General features: G+C 44.1%; 1 pseudogene; it reads left to right on the plus strand.

The window, feature by feature from the left end:
• LOC117465590 (sodium/hydrogen exchanger 7-like) overlaps nt 1-17186 on the plus strand; it is a 47855-nt pseudogene that overhangs the window by 12266 nt on the left and 18403 nt on the right.

Consider the following 17186-nt stretch of genomic DNA (forward strand, 5'->3'; position numbering starts at 1 on the left):
GTGCGGAGGCGATTCACAATCAGGCCAGCTGGAGAGAAGACCCTCTCAGCTGGAATCTGGGCATAAGATGAGGCTTGAGTCTGCGTGATCTGCGTGTAGGGAGGGGCAGCAGCCGTATCATTATCTCGAACTAGCTAGATCTGATGGATTTGGACATAAACGCGAGTGAAGTATAACCGGACGCGAGAGAGAGAGATCAGCACCTGCAGCTCTGCCCGCTGTGAGGGGCCGGTGAGCGGAGCAAAACACACCTTTAGACCTGACACACTTAGCTATGGCACTGCCGTATACATTGAATTATTCCATTTGATAATATGTAATCAACTTAGGCACCCCTCCCAAAAGAACTTAAAAAAAATTACAATAATAAAAATATTCATAACTCATATTCGAATACCTGAATAATTTCGAATATTCGATTAATCGTTCCCATCCCTGGTGCATAGTGCAAAAGGTGCATCATCATCGTCTTCTGTATATTATTCCAAGCAGAACAGTGGGTGAATTCGGTGTTGACGAATACGACTTTGTCCCCCTGATGTCATAGCCTCTCGTGTGACGATGACTCGTTGTGTCACGTACGGACTGAAATGATGGAGATCTGGAGAACGCAGGCGGGCAGCCCGGCTTTGTGTGGAACTGGAGCCCAATAATTGTGCCACTTTGCCTGCACTGGAAGATGCAATATTAGAGGTATTTGATGGGCTGGATTCTCAATGCAGCCATCATGAATGCATGGACATTCCTCTGAGAGCAGCAGAAGCATGGCATGCCGTATGTTGCCTTTGCTTTATTCATGTGGATGCTAATTTAGGGATGCAGATGTCGACACTGTGCTATAGTGTTCCTGGAGATTTGAAAGAACTATGGAGTAGACATTTTTTAAATGGCAGATTACAAATGGTGGTCTTTTTAACGGAGGCGATAAGATATCAGTCAATATGACTAATGTTTCTTATTTTTAAACTAGATTGTGAGCAGGGTAGACTATTACTTTAAGCTGAATTGACGAATGAATATGTGAGCTCGATTTTCTACTTTTCTCAATTTCGTATTTATGTAACGCCTCTAAAAGCACTTGATAAATACAATTTATTTGATTGTTTTATTTGTATAATTATAATGAATGGATAGGTAAAAATATATATAATAAATACTATTCGATATATTCGGACATTTCCTAGTAATTACATCACATCACTTGTTAGACGCTTTTATCCAAAGCGACTTACATACTCAATACTTGCAATTTGGGGTGAAGGGTCTTGCCCAGCCAGGGACACAACGACATGCTGACTACAGTGGGGTTTGAACCTGTGACCCACTAGTCCTAACACCAACCCACTGCGCCACACACCTCTGTAGTAATACCACCAGCTGATTTAAAGCTAGAAACAGTATCTATGTTTACAACCCGTTCCAGTGTTGTCCCATTCTCCCTGAGCAAGTATAGATTGTATTAAGACTTTTGTTGACAACAGAAGCCTTGAAAGTAAGACACACGGCTCAGGTCGCAAAGTGGAACGCCTGCTGCGCTCCATCCTCTCGCCTCAGGGATGGTTACGAAAGGTCGGAGAAAAACCGTCGTTAACTCCTCAAAGGGAAAAGGCTTCTGGTATGTCGGAACGACCTGTTAAATATGCAGGCCTGGTGTCAGCAGTAACTAACGTGATTTAAAGCAAATACTTAAACTTAGTTAAACATGCACTTAACTCGATTCTCCCGGAACAACATCGTACACAGAACTGAGGATTCATAGGGCAGCGAAGGAGTGGGAGCAGAGATTTAATTGGCTGAACAAGTGGAGAAATGTTATGTATGGAAAAAAGATAGGCAGCCAAATTTGCAGTTGTCTCATCATGGGTGCCTGTCCAAGTAAAACACCTTTTCTGTGCCACCTGCTTGGATACATTTCTAAGTGTTACAAAATCTCAAAAGCAATATCTTGAGTACGTCCTTCAGGTTTAATTAGCGTTTTCTCCATTTATTATTAAAAGGTACCTACAAAGAACTCCTGTACGCCCGGTTCAGAGTACAAAAGCACAGCTGGAAAACTCCTAATTATAAAGTGCTGGTTTGCTTTTAAACTGTGATAAATATCTTCGCCTGCTGCAGTATTTCAACCCGTCGGTGCACTTTGCAATGCCTCAAAAATATGTCGCCTTCCTTTACGCAGCGCTGGGGAGATTATAGTAATTCCCCGTTGACCGTTAGCTACTCTGTCGGTGTTAAATCTGCCTAATTTGGTGCAATCAGAGAGCAAATCCCGTGCTCTCGCTCTGACTGAGGCGGCCGCCAGCTTTTTGCCTCTGCAGCGCCGGGTAATTTGACCTAATAAGGCTTCCATTAGAGCCTTTTGTATTATGTCTGAAATAATTGTCTACTCTCTTCCACCTTATGGTGTTGCTGTGGAAACTGATGAACACTTGACAGCTGTAAGGACAGCGTAACCATGACAACGCAGCCAACCTGCGTGCATGCTTGTGTGTGTGTGTGTGTGTGTGTGTGTGTGTGTGTGTGTGTGTGTGTGTGTGTGTGTGTGTGTGTGTGTGTGTGTGTGTGTGTGTGTGTGTGTGTGTGTGTGTGGGCAGTGCTTTGTGTTATCTTTTCCCTGCAGTGACATGCTATCATCAGCAAAGCATTATGGGAGCAGGCAGATGGAACCGGCCTGGCTTTAAGGGCCTAACTTGAACCCCTTGAGATAACGGGTTGGTCCCCGTCCAAAACAGGAAGTAGTCGAAACCTTTCTTAAGACCAAAGAGCCCGATATGTCAAAACATGTCCTGAGGCTGCTCTCTTCTTATCAGTCTGCTCAAATGCTGCCCTCCCTGACCTGGCGTTCACTACAGACACACTCGGTATTCATATCACAGATTTCCCTGAAACTTATGAAACAGTTTTTGGTCAACAGGTGGAATAGTAATCTACCGGGTGCTGTTGTTGTTTTGGATGTGATATTGTCCTTCAGAATGGCATCGCTCTGAGTCTCTGTTTATGTATCCTCATAGATACGTGTGCGGGTGGTGTCTTTCTCCACACCTGGCAATGTTTTCATTATATGCTAATTTTGTTTGGCTTGTTTCCCTTGTGGCAGTTACAACAAGGACATTTTCTTCCAATCGACTGTTTACTATATCTGTTTATCTACATCTATCCAATGTGAAACACACACACACACACACACACACACACACACACACACACACACACACACACACCTAGATACAACAATGCCTGTATCTTGCAGAAGGTGATACTTGCGGTGTCACCGAGTGTCGAGCTGACAGTCAGTGTCAGTATTCCTCTCGTCACTCACTGTCAACACTGAGCCGTGTGTGTGTGTGTGTGTGTGTGTGTGTGTGTGTGTGTGTGTGTGTGTGTGTGTGTGTGTGTGTGTGTGTGTGTGTGTGTGTGTGTGTGTGTGTGTGTGTGTGTGTGTGTGTGTGTGTGTGTGTGTGTGTGTGTGTGTGTGTGTGTGTGTGTGTGTGTGTGTGTGTGTGTGTGTGTGTGTGTGTGTGTGTGTGTGTGTGTGTGTGTGTGTGTGTGTGTGTGTGTGTGTGTTTAGAGGGACCTATTAGCAGAAATTGAAAATAATATCCATGGTTATGTTTTGATTGGTGTATAATCACTTGAAACCAAGGATAAGTAATCGTAAAATTGACTGTTTTCGCTTAAGCCCCTGTCACACTGTCCCGAAGTTGACACCCGATGGACACACGAATATGGAATTGGGAATTTCGCACGAAGATGGCCCCGAACCCCACACGAAGGCAACATCTACATTACATTTAAGACAGTGCTATGATACTGTACTGATATCTTCAGACTTTGTTCTTTACTTTCTCCGTCTTTATATGTAGAAGATATTACGTTTTCTCCGTCATGTTGTTTCCATAGCAACAACAACTTCCTGTCAACTCGCCTTCAAAATAATATATTACATCCTTTTTAGTTTCACAGAACACAAATTGGGTTATTTACATAATATGTTTACATGATTTTGTTGTGCAATGAAACAACCCGATGGACACACGATAAAGGAAATGTTCAAATTCGGCTGTGATCGTAGCAACATCGGGCCGTTCGTGAGGGCATCTTAAGCCATCGTATGACCGCCGGTGGAGTTTCTCAGGCTCCGGCAGCAACTTTGTGAGCGGCGGCAAAATCTTCGGCATGCCAACAAATTGCCGAAGGACCTTGAGAAGGTTCATTTTCGTGTTGAATTCGTGTTTCAATGTTGCCCTTCGTAAGGCCATCGTGAGGGCATCTTCTTATCCTCGGTGCCATCGGGCATTCGCCCCGATCAGAGTGAGGGCGAATGCACCGATGATAACACGAAGATGACACGACTTGACAAGATGCCCTCACGAGTGCCTCACGAAGTTGCCGCCGGAGTCTGAGAAACTCCACCGGCGGTCACACGATGGCTTGGACGCCCTCACGAACGGCCCGATGTTGCTACGATCACAGCCGAATTTCAACATTTCCTTTATCGTGTGTCCATCAGGTGTCCATTTCGGGACAGTGTGACAGGGGCTTTACAGTTGCCCAAAAAAAGACATAATCAGATTGTTACATATCTTAAAATTGGGGATTAGTAGCAGGATTACAATGTTAGTGAAAAACAAAAAATAGCTATTGTGTTAGTTGTAAGAGGATCAGACTGCCTGAATATGCTTAATGAAAAGCAGGTTTTCCTATAAACAAAATCATTTTTGATCCTAAATATCTTGGTTTATCCTAATGGTCTTTAAATCAGTGGCTATTTGACTTTTTGTTGCATTGATTTGCCACAAATCTCAGACTTGTCATCAGCTTTACTGAGTGGTTGTGGCTTCCCAGCATTTAACCTCTGTACATGATTCACACCATGACATCACATGGTAGCTGAATCATCTGCAGACGTTACAGTACATCCTGGAGGCTCCCTCCCAGTCTCCAGTGCTGATGAAACTCAGAAAAATAGCCTTTGACCTATCAAAGTCCATTCTTCTCAGGATTCAAATCAGCCTTAGGTGGATAGAGGCTAGGATACACGTTTGAAAAATCAGTCCAACTTTGCAGCTAACGTACATTTCTAGTGATAATTTATATCAGTATGTAGTGTCTCTACTTTAAAGAGTCCTCTCCTGCTGATGTTCAGGTGTATATCAGTATGTAGTGTCTCTACTTTAAAGAGTCCTCTCCTGCTGATGTTCAGGTGTATATCAGTATGTAGTGTCTCTACTTTAAAGAGTCCTCTCCTGCTGATGTTCAGGTGTATATCAGTATGTAGTGTCTCTACTTTAAAGAGTCCTCTCCTGCTGATGTTCAGGTGTATATCAGTATGTAGTGTCTCTACTTTAAAGAGTCCTCTCCTGCTGATGTTCAGGTGTATATCAGTATGTAGTGTCTCTACTTTAAAGAGTCCTCTCCTGCTGATGTTCAGGTGTATATCAGTAGGTAGTGTCTCTACTTTAAAGAGTCCTCTCCTGCTGATGTTCAGGTATGTATCAGTATGTAGTGTCTGTACTTTAAAGAGTCCTCTCCTGCTGATGTTCAGGTGTATATCAGTATGTAGTGTCTCTACTTTAAAGAGTCCTCTCCTGCTGATGTTCAGGTGTATATCAGTGTGTAGTGTCTCTACTTTAAAGAGTCCTCTCCTGCTGATGTTCAGGTGTATATCAGTATGTAGTGTCTCTACTTTAAAGAGTCCTCTCCTGCTGATGTTCAGGTGTATATCAGTATGTAGTGTCTCTACTTTAAAGAGTCCTCTCCTGCTGATGTTCAGGTGTATATCAGTAGGTAGTGTCTCTACTTTAAAGAGTCCTCTCCTGCTGATGTTCAGGTATGTATCAGTATGTAGTGTCTGTACTTTAAAGAGTCCTCTCCTGCTGATGTTCAGGTGTATATCAGTATGTAGTGTCTCTACTTTAAAGAGTCCTCTCCTGCTGATGTTCAGGTGTATATCAGTGTGTAGTGTCTCTACTTTAAAGAGTCCTCTCCTGCTGATGTTCAGGTGTATATCAGTATGTAGTGTCTCTACTTTAAAGAGTCCTCTCCTGCTGATGTTCAGGTGTATATCAGTATGTAGTGTCTCTACTTTAAAGAGTCCTCTCCTGCTGATGTTCAGGTGTATATCAGTATGTAGTGTCTCTACTTTAAAGAGTCCTCTCCTGCTGATGTTCAGGTGTATATCAGTATGTAGTGTCTCTACTTTAAAGAGTCCTCTCCTGCTGATGTTCAGGTGTATATCAGTATGTAGTGTCTCTACTTTAAAGAGTCCTCGTCTCTACTTAAGACTTAAGTGTATGTTGCATTATTTAAAGCAGGGCTGCCTGTAAGTGGCTCCTTTTGGATGTTTTAACCAGCTGCAGCATCGTAGCTCCAAGCCGTCTCCCAGAATCCTTGTTGCTATTTCCCTCGAAGGTGAAAACTGCAGCAATGCTCTCGGCTAATAAATACACCCCCCCCCCCCCATGTATATACACTTTTAACTAACACAGAAAACGGTAAACATAAAAACCTGCCGCTCTTACGATAAGGAAACTGTAACTGCCACATTTCTAATATATGAAAAAGGTCACTGTACTCGGATGATTTGCAATAAGGCTGCACGGTTAGGAAAATGGATTCATTGACCTATAGTGTGATGTGCTCTTTAGTGTTGAATCATTCGATGATACCATACAAAGGCAAACGTTCACTTATATGTGTGTGCACTTGCATGACAATCTCATCATAAGTCTCAATAATCAGCATTGACTGCTTTCTTTGTACTTCCCAGAGCTTTGTGAATGTCCTTCTGCTTGGGCTCGACAGGTCTTTCTAGGTTTCGTTGCCCCGGCTGTTCAAAGTGTCAGAACCCTCTTTCTGGGCTGCCAGTGTGTAGTACAGGTAATCCCCCTGATGCTCCGGTGTGTGGAGGTGATCGACCGCACCACTTCTGCTGTGGGATTAGCAGAGGAGTTATTGTGCTTCATGCGGTCTTCAACAGCCGTAACTCATGTTTGTTTCTCTTTGTAGTCGCGGTCCTGGGCCTGTTGTCTGAGCCGCGTTTGGACCTGGATCTGCGCGGCCTGCTGTTTGGAGAGAGTGTCCTGAATGATGCCGTGGCCATCGTCCTGACAGTGAGAATGTCGTTTTAGGATTTGTCTCTGCCCGCCAAGTGTGATATATCTTCGAGGATAATTGTGTGGGAGCTCAGTCGGTGTTTTTGCAATTGGTGGCAAGGGGGTGGAAGTGAGGGGGCGGACATGGATGCTGCCAGCTGTAGGGAAAGTGGGCGATTTGGCAAAACCGCATTAGTGCTTTCGATGCTATGCAGTGGACTAAGCGAGTTGCCCGTGGCACTGTCAGCATCTCATTAAAGTTCTCCCTGCCAGGGAAGAGACACGCTCGCAGCTAACAGATCCGCCTGACACAGATCCTGTCGAACTCGGACACAATACAGCATGAAACCCTCGGTGAGGTCGCCACCATGCAGTCATGCTTCCTTCATGCATTTCATTTGCTTCTCTACTTTTCCCTTTCTCCACGTTCGCACTCAAATATGTTTGTTTGTCCTGCTCACAAACATTGCAGCCATTGTCTGCTCTATTTACACATTGCTAGTGGATACAACTATTCAAGTAGACGTCCTGACAGATGGCACGAAGGAGACAGAGGGGAGAAACCTCACACCGGTCCTCATTAGATTCAAGATGCAAAGGCTTTATTGTCACAGTTTCTACGGTGTAATGAAAAGTCACAGGCTCCTCCAACAATGCAACATAAATATATATAAGACATAAAACAATAAAGCTAATTTAAAAAACAGTAACATCGTGCAAGAAGAAACGGAGTAGAATAGCAAGATTACCGTATGTTGCAAGACCAATGTGCAAGAAGTAAACTATTCAGTATACGTACGTCAAAAAATACAATAAGTAACATTTTGCAGAGAATGTTGTAAGTGAATAAGTAAATGCATGAGTCTATCCCCGTGGAAATGGAATAAGATAAACATTAAAGTCCAGGGACTGAATAGAGGTGGGAAGGAGAAGATATGTGTGCATATTGTGTTCCCACAGAGCGACGCCCCGCATGCACACGTCCCTCTGCGATCGGCCCAGACAGGCAGGCAGGTGGAGGGGAAAGGAGGCGAGTGATTGTGTTCACACTGTGGCTGCCGTCTCTGTGTACTTTGAAGTGCAGAGGAGGGACAAACGGCCACATAGGGCTGCGCTTGTTTCTGGAGTGGCGTGACCGGCCTTCATGCCGTCGCCTGTCACTCGCCTGGCTGCCGGTCGCCTGGCTCCACTCACAAAGCTGGCTCTTATTAGCGAGCCACGCGGGGCCCTGGCACTGGAATTTTAACAAGCTCCCCGAGCAGCTAAGCTTCACGCTGATGTGCCCTCTCTCCCCGAATGTCCTGCTCCAGAAAGCCCTGACCCAGATACCACTCAGCCAGGTTCACGGACGTCTTGACAGAGATGGCAAAAGTACACACATCCTTTTCTCAAGTAGAAGTACAGATACTCGTGTTTAACAATACTCTGGTGAAAGTAGAAGTACTGACTGAACTTCTTTACTCAAGTGAAAGTAAAGAGGCTTTGAAGTGTCCTTCAGTAAAAAGTACCCATAGCTAGCAGCTGCTTTAAAGAGTACCTGACCTCCCTTTATATCAATAGAACAATAATGTCATTGTTAGCTAATGAATGTTTCCATGCTGAACAACGGCAACATGACAACGTTTCCATTGGTCCCTCTTCTTTAGAGAAGACCAGGAAGTGATGGATACACGGATCGTGTTCCAACCAATAGGCACGCAGTGACTCTAAAGAATAATGATCACGCCCCAAACACACATTCAGACTAAAGGAACCAGCTGTTTGGGAAATGAGAGAAGTAGAAAGTACAGGTATTTGTGTTCAACATGAGAGAAGTAGAAAGTACAGGTATTTGAGTTCAACATGAGAGAAGTAGAAAGTACAGGTATTTGAGTTCAACATGTAAGAAGTAGAAAGTACAGGTATTTGAGTTCAACATGTAAGAAGTAGAAAGTACAGGTATTTGGGTTCAACATGTAGGAAGTAGAAAGTACAGGTATTTGAGTTCAACATGTAAGAAGTAGAAAGTACAGGTATTTGAGTTCAACATGTAAGAAGTAGAAAGTACAGGTATTTGAGTTCAACATGTGAGAAGTAGAAAGTACAGGTATTTGTGTTGAACATGTAAGAAGTAGAAAGTACAGGTATTTGAGTTCAACATGTAAGAAGTAGAAAGTACAGGTATTTGAGTTCAACATGTAAGAAGTAGAAAGTACAGGTATTTGGGTTCAACATGTAGGAAGTAGAAAGTACAGGTATTTGAGTTCAACATGTAAGAAGTAGAAAGTACAGGTATTTGAGTTCAACATGTAAGAAGTAGAAAGTACAGGTATTTGAGTTCAACATGTAGTAAGTAGAAAGTACAGGTATTTGTGTTCAACATGTAAGAAGTAGAAAGTACAGGTATTTGGGTTCAACATGTAAGAAGTAGAAAGTACATGTATTTGGGTTCAACATGTAAGAAGTAGAAAGTACAGGTATTTGAGTTCAACATGTAAGAAGTAGAAAGTACAGGTATTTGAGTTCAACATGTAAGAAGTAGAAAGTACAGGTATTTGAGTTCAACATGTAGTAAGTAGAAAGTACAGGTATTTGTGTTCAATATGTAAGAAGTAGAAAGTACAGGTATTTGTGTTCAACATGTAAGAAGTAGAAAGTACAGGTATTTGAGTTCAACATGTAGGAAGTAGAAAGTACAGGTATTTGGGTTCAACATGTAAGAAGTAGAAAGTACAGGTATTTGAGTTCAACATGTAGGAAGTAGAAAGTACAGGTATTTGAGTTCAACATGTAAGAAGTAGAAAGTACAGGTATTTGAGTTCAACATGTAAGAAGTAGAAAGTACAGGTATTTGTGTTCAACATGTAGGAAGTAGAAAGTACAGGTATTTGTGTTCAACATGTAAGAAGTAGAAAGTACAGGTATTTGAGTTCAACATGTGAGAAGTAGAAAGTACAGGTATTTGAGTTCAACATGTGAGAAGTAGAAAGTACAGGTATTTGTGTTCAACATGTAAGAAGTAGAAAGTACAGGTATTTGTGTTCAACATGTGAGAAGTAGAAAGTACAGGTATTTGTGTTGAACATGTAAGAAGTAGAAAGTACAGGTATTTGAGTTCAACATGTGAGAAGTAGAAAGTACAGGTATTTGTGTTCAACATGTAAGAAGTAGAAAGTACAGGTATTTGTGTTCAACATGTAAGAAGTAGAAAGTACAGGTATTTGGGTTCAACATGTAAGAAGTAGAAAGTACAGGTATTTGTGTTCAAAATGTTAAAAGTATAAAGTCGTCATAAAAATAAGGAGTGGAGTAAAGTACTGATACCAGAAAAATGTACTTAAATACAGTAACGAAGTATTTGTACTCCACTACTTCCCACCTCAGGTAACAGATACTCTCCTCAGAGGCTCACGCTGACCGGAGACAAGCAGCCGGATGTAACGTGCTAACAGAACTGGAGGCTTTATTGTCACGGACGGGATAATAGATGTTCCCCTTCAGCTTGCTGAGCTCATTAGCGATAACTTGATTGATTCTTCCTCTCTTGCTGTGCAGATTAAAGCATGTTGTGCTACTGCTAGCTCATTTCAACCTGATGGCATGAAAAGTGAAGTACACAGTTCATGTGTCAGAGATGTGGGCACACCCACAGCCAATCAGCGCGTCATAGCGATAGTTGACATTCCTGACAAGCGGCAAACTCTGGGGCAGAGCCGGGAAGCCCAGAAGGAAGTGCCACAAACTGCAGTTCCTCTAGTGGCCAACAGGGGATGGCTGCAGAAAGGAGCCATTCCCATAGACCCCCAATTTAAAATGCCCAGCTTTACAGCAGAGATAAACATGTTTCTAGCCTGGATCCAATCAAACGTATTGAGTAAATTACTAAATAAAGTAAGTTTTGCCGTGAGTGAATGAAAGTCTTATTTCTTCTTGAGGTCTATATGAAAAGACTCTGTGTGCCCACTGTGCGACTGTCAAGGATAAACAACCTGTGGCGCCGAGCCAGTCGTGTGGATGTCAGTTTTACACATTCTGAGGCCGCCGTGCCTACAGTATGTTTTTGTTTTCACTGCTAGTTTATGCTCATGTTTAATCAGTGCATTAAAAAATAAATAAAATCATTAAAGAAGTTTCAGCTCAGAGCCCACGCTTAATAAGTCTCCCCCTGGCCCACCTACATTTCTCCAGGCCCACCCACACAGTAATTCCTGGCTACGCCACTGGTTCTGAAAAAAAGAAAACTCCCTCTGGATGGATTTGAGCCTTTGCAGACCATTTACATGCACAACACAACACCTATCTTTAAATAGTAGCTGGAGTATAAAGTAAGAGGAGTTTCATTCTTGCTCACAGAATGTGTGTCCCGTAAAATGTAGGAAAACAACAACCATCTCTTTCCCATTGTTTAGCTGACTCGATGCTTTGACATTAATTTGGAACGGTCTGAGGGGAGGGTAAGGGTAAAGAAATGTTGTCTCTGCTTGCTTCACCTCAGGCCCTCTCTCTCTCTCTCCCTCCCTCTCTTTAATGACTTCGATGTGGAAGTCTCCCCTTCCCCCCTCCATGTAAATATTTATAGTGCATAGACTCGCACGATGCCAACACAACAATAGTATTTCCCCCGTTTGCCACTAACTACTAGGGGGACGTCTCTTCGGCAAATAATTCAGCAGGGATTGTTTTTCAGGGAGGATTTCACTTCTAAAGAAGGCCGTGTATTCTTAGGAGTGACTCCAATAAATTGCACGTAAGGGCTTAGCTCAGCATAATAAGCAAGTGAATGAATGCTCGCTCACACCAAGGACCAAGAGGGCTGTATTCGTTCCAGAGCCATAAACCACGTTTTAATATCTCAGCATCTGTAACACTCTTATTTACTTCTGTTGCAATTGCACTATTGCCTTCTTTTTGTTCCATAACTGTTTTTATTGTGTGTCAATTTGTCTTGCCGTGGCATCACCACCTACAGCCAGATGGGCGCCGGGCGACCCTTCGACCCCCCCCTCCGTCCTCCTCTCAGTCGGTTATTTTCTTGCCGTGTTTGCCGGCTCCCTCCTCCTGGGTTTCACATTCACAATCACAACAGCCCTCATATCCTTCCATCCCCTCCCATCTCTGTGTCTTCACCCTAAACTCATTATCACCTCGGCATCCGCTGCAATCTATCCACTTCCTCCACTTGGTAATTGCCTCTAACTAAAGCCCCTACTGTACCACCTGAACTCAACTCCAAAGTGCTTCTGCGCCACAAATGGTTGCTCGTCAATCAAGCAAATCGCTTCTGATGAAACGTCGATGTCCAGCGTTTCCCTCTGATCTCCGAGTCATAAGACTTGAATGAAAAGCGAGGATGTGTGGGGCGCAGCTCGGCTAATCTCCGGGTGTGAGCAAAGCACAAAGTGAGCATTTATTAGATTTCGCTGATGCTAGCTTCAGCAACAGCCTGCTCTTTTGTGCTTCCTCCTCAAACAGTAGAGACTCGGTTTGACTTCCAGTTATCTTTTAATTACTCGCTGTACCTGTCCTTGTTAATTACCAAAAGCATCCAGACTTGGGAAGGTGTTTTCATTATTGTACGCTAACTGTTTCCAAGGGATAGCAGAATTAGCTGTCTTAATATTGTTATATTAATAGTAGGTAGGGAAGTTTGAGAAACCGTCTCGAGATAAACTTTTTGTTATAAAACGGACAAGTCAAATCAAGCAATCTGATTGGTTCTTAGCCGTGATATACTGAGCGTATACCACAGGTAGAATTGTAAGTTACTTTTCACAACAAGTCAGTATCCCTCCGCGTCTGAGAAAAACAGTATACCGTTGGGTTGAAAAGCAAACTGCCTGCAGTTTGCTTTTCATACTGGAACAAGAAAGCAGGAGAGAAGTAACGGGGCAGAAACCCTCCTTTTTACGCAGCGGTCCAGACATACACATCAAACGGCAAAACATATTCAGTGTGCAGTTCCTTTGGCATTAGGGCAGGGATATCTAGATACTTTCCAAGGTCTGACATCATGAATTGAGCTACTCTTAAAGCAATCAATGATGTTTTCAAATCTGTAATCAAAGAGGTCCGCAAAAATACTATCGGCCAATCAGATTGCTTGATTTTACTTGTCAGTTTTATAAATATATTTACATTTCTTCTGTTACGAAACAAACGTACAAAGCATAAGATGGAAACATTTAAGATTAACTTCGACCTCCGGGGGGTCTTACTATGGAGGAGTGGATTGAGGAGTGCCTATCTCCAGAAAAAAAAAGCACCTAAACGACGACATGCAGAGCTACGTGAAGAGCAGGTAGACCAACTGGAGAAGTACCACCATTCAAAAGCTTTCTGATGCGGGTCTTGAAACAAAGCAGAGAAAGTATGACCGTTAGTGGCCATAGGTGCGAAAGCTCTCTCCAGAGCTACTGGAAGCCAAATCTCGGGGACCGGAGAAAGTGGAGCAATATTCTCACCACGCCAAGCAACAGCCTAGAACAACCTCAACAAGTAACCACGTAAGCCATCAGGCCGTGATATATGCTCATTATATCACAGCTAAGGGGGTTGTCGACCCTCCGCTTCGCGTCGGGCCGAACCACGCCCCTTAGCTGTGATATAATGAGCATATACCACGGCCTGTCGTGAGCTATTGCTTCATTATATTCCATGGAATGCTCGTAACATCCCGATAGCAATGAATACATGAAGTGCTTTGACAACAAATCCATAAAAAATATCATCTGTGGAAGCCGTGGCGCTTTAAAAAGCACGACCAATCATCTGAGCCGGCTAAAGTAACTGGATGGCCTACCTGCCTGTCAGCCTTCCATCTGTGCCCTCATTGGTCATGTGTGTGTTGGAGGAGGGGCTCTGGAAGGAAGTCTGGAAGGAAGGGGCAGATTGTTTCCGGTTGTGTATTTTCAAATTCTAGCGCACTCGAGCTGGTTTCTCCGAAATTACCGACCTCAGCTTTAAGTTTCTTTGACTTATACAAGAACTGAACTTTCAACCTGTCGTTCTTTCTGGAACGGAGGGTAAAGTCTTGCTGTGTGCTTTAACAGGAAGTTGGATGTGGGATGTGGACTCTGTTATCTGTTGGTAAAGTTGCAGAAGAAGTCTTATTAAGACCCTTGGGTTACTCTTAACGGGGAAGACAGGTCTTAGTGAACAGTGGCAGGGAAACACAACACTCTTCATGAAAACTGACACAACAGGCAGACACATGCTGTTGCAACGCTAACAACAACTCCTGGCCCTGAAAGTTAGCCTGGTCACAAAAAAGGTCCTGGTATATAGAAGTCTGAGGTAATGACCTGATATCTCACTCCATTACCTCAGTAAACATGTTCCTGGAGAGGTTTCAGTCATGATAGGCCGTTTTAAGTCTTTCTAAATACAGCATTTTGTACATTGCGATCCTGTTTAGAGAGAAGTGGTTATACTTTCAGGTGTAGCTGTGACTTTTACAGTTTTTCCTGGTAGGGTGATCCAAAGTTGGAGAGTGGATAAAAGCTGCTTCTCCCATTTTATTTTGGGGCACTGTTGGAAGATTTTAAAAGCCTGCTGAAGAGGACCGTAGGGCGCAGGGACATAACACGACAGAGAATCAGTGATATCTGAGGGCGCCACGCCAGCTTGAAAAACCAGTCACATCTAAAAGATACAGAGAGACTTGCTCTCTTTTCCACAAACCAATTGGTGTTCTTACAGTTAATGCATCTGTATATGTTCCATCTATGTATTAGCATAAGTGTTAACTATTGTAAGATTTTCTTTAACGCTCTTTCCACCTCACCAAATTCACTCGGCTCCATGAGAACCCACTGCTGGAAACATCCGTCTTCTTCCTGCTGTGTGTGTGTGTGTGTGTGTGTGTGTGTGTGTGTGTGTGTGTGTGTGTGTGTGTGTGTGTGTGTGTGTGTGTGTGTGTGTGTGTGTGTGTGTGTGTGTGTGTGTGTGTGTGTGTGTGTGTGAAATCCCACCCCATCATGAGAGGAAGGTCTTTCCCTTTCTCCTCTACATGCATGCATCATACCCTCTGAGAGTCCTTGCCGTTGTCGCGAGTCAATAAGATGAGAAAGTATTAAGCTCTCTCTTCTCCACAGGGAGCTGCAGCTACCAATCCCATCCTGGGCTCAACCCCCATAACTCATTTGAACACGGCGTCCGCCCTCCTCTGTCTGAGCGTTCCTTTTTAGTCTGGAGATCTGCTCGGATAGGCAGCAAGCCATAAAGGGAATAATAGCATTCTTGGCCTCGCTGTTTGCACAGATTTCCTGGAAAGTCGAGTGTTCAGGGCACGTACAATTGGATACACCATGACCTTGCTTTTGTTGTTCTTTATCTGCCACCCAGGGGGAGGCTGCATTTCTATTAGATGCATTGTATCCGACATGTTGGGTAGCTTGAAACCAACAAGTACTCGGCTCCGCTGCCTGGGTTTGTCCTCATCTATATCCTCTCAAACATTAGTGTTGCTCCTGCCTGATTGTGTCGGAGGCATTCCTCTCATTGTGCTGATGTGGTCGATCTCCCTCCCACCCGTCAGTACCCCCTGTGGCCTGCGGGGGAGGAGGAGGCGCTTTTAATGAAATAGCGTAACCTCTGTCTATTGGACCCACATGCCATGTCTATAAAGTACACGCTGCTCAGTGTGGGAGGCACACAACCTCAGGGCAGTTATTCTCTGATGGAGAGCCTCGGGTATTTTTAGTAGATCCAACTCTCTTAGTGTTACTGACATACAGTTTTGACTGCTCACTAATGTGCGCAGTGCTGCTCTGTTCAAAGGCCTCAATAGCCGCGTTCACACTGCGGTACTTTTCCCACAAAGGTTCATGCGAACTTAGTTCATGAGAACTCTTTAGTTCTCATGAACTAAGTACAGATCGCGTTCACACCAGAATAAGTCCCTGAGGGAGGATTAGGCAAATGAAGCCGCTGACGTCACCTCTTCTTCTTCTTCTGCTTTGGGTTTACTGGCAGGCCGCAAACCATTTCACGGCGTATACTGCCGCCCAAAGTCCCCGGCCGGAAGTCCCCGGAGTTGGGGAAGGCTTCAGTAGAAGCTGCTGGGACTCCCAGCAGCTTCTACTGAAGCCTTCCGAGTAAATCGCCAGAACGCCGACACCTCCTCATCTCCACCGCTCCCATGTTTTATGTTGTGTTGCCATAAGTTGGTCTCTCTGCGTTTCTGCGCTGGGCTAATGCTAATGCTAATAATGCTAATGCTAATAATGCTAATGCTAATAATGCTAATGCGAGGATAATAAAATGGCGGCTTCACAAAACTTTTTGGGAGTTTTACGGGGCGTGGTTTGCAATCCGCCCAGCCAATCAGACATATAGCTCTTTTCTCACAAGAGAGCCGCTCGAAAGTCCCTGCTTTCTAGCAGGGACTTTCGAGGGGGTAAAAAGGTTCGCATGAACTACTTTTAGTACCGGCTCTTTTTGGTGTGAACGCGAGCATGAACTAAGTTCGCATGAACCTTTGTGGGAAAAGTACCGCAGTGTGAACGCGGCTAATGGGTCCATTTGGGGTGAAGCGGCACCTCGTACAGAGCGGCCCAGTGAGAGCCTTGCTGTCTTTAATCTTACAACCGCTCATTACGGGATGTGTTGCCAGGAAGATGAAGGAAGGGACTCGACGATGTGTGTACCTCTGTCAGTGTTATGTAAACTAAGGAGGATGTCGAGGCTCTGAACCAAAATGAGATCCAGTTTTCTGCTGAGAAGGACACTGTGAAGGAGGCTTACTGGAGCCCGCACAGGTCTGCGTCGCCGTGTGAAGAGAGGATAATGGACTGGTCTCACTTCGCAGCCTGAACCCCGGCCGGCTACTTGTCTCTCTGCTGCCGTATCTATTCCTGCCAGCTCTGTCCTCTCACTATCGCTCCACCTCAGTCATTTCACATGTCCCCCCCCTTCTTCTGCATTCTCTTTCAAGGTAGATGTGAAATTGAATTTCTGCAACAAAGCTCGCGGCAGCAACCCACCTCTTCACGCTTTGCCTTTCAAATTCCACATCTCTGGTCCAGAAAGCCTCCTCTTCCCCAGCAGGGGCCCGTACCACTCCCACCGCTGATGTCCTTCCCCCTTCTGGACTGTTCTCTTGTCTTTTATTTGCCT

This window comes from Pseudochaenichthys georgianus, chromosome 20, assembly GCF_902827115.2.
Source record: "Pseudochaenichthys georgianus chromosome 20, fPseGeo1.2, whole genome shotgun sequence".
Classification (NCBI taxonomy): Eukaryota; Metazoa; Chordata; class Actinopteri; order Perciformes; family Channichthyidae; genus Pseudochaenichthys; species Pseudochaenichthys georgianus.